The sequence below is a fragment of the Phalaenopsis equestris genome, unplaced genomic scaffold (genome assembly GCF_001263595.1).
Source record: "Phalaenopsis equestris unplaced genomic scaffold, ASM126359v1 Scaffold001325, whole genome shotgun sequence".
Classification (NCBI taxonomy): Eukaryota; Viridiplantae; Streptophyta; class Magnoliopsida; order Asparagales; family Orchidaceae; genus Phalaenopsis; species Phalaenopsis equestris.
In genome coordinates this window covers 55199-55665 of record NW_018165764.1, presented here as the reverse complement: position 1 = coordinate 55665, position 467 = coordinate 55199, and positions in this window count along the sequence as shown.

Here is a 467-nt window from a genome sequence, read left to right as displayed (position 1 = left end):
AAGAGCTTTATGTGATTTGGGAGCTAGCATTAATCTTATGCCTCTATCAATTTTTAAAAGATTAGGATTAGGAGAAGTCTCACCTACTTCTGTAACTCTTCAGTTAGCAGATCGTTCAGTTACATATCCTAGGAAAGTTATAGAAGATCTGTTAGTAAAAGTTGATAAATTTATCTTTCATGTGGATTTCATTGTTTTTGGATTTCATTGAGATAAATAAATACCTATCATTTTAGGGAGACCATTTTTAGCTACTGGAAAAGCTATGATAGATGTTCAAAAAGGAGAATTAACAATGAGAGGTAACGATCAAGTGGTAACTTTTAACATTGCAAAATCTATTAAATACCCTACTGTTGAAAGAGATAATGAATGTTTCGGCATGTAAATTGTTGAACATCTACTGAATGAACATTTTAAAGAACATTTCGAAGATAAAAAGTATTTTGAAGAATAAATTTGAAGAA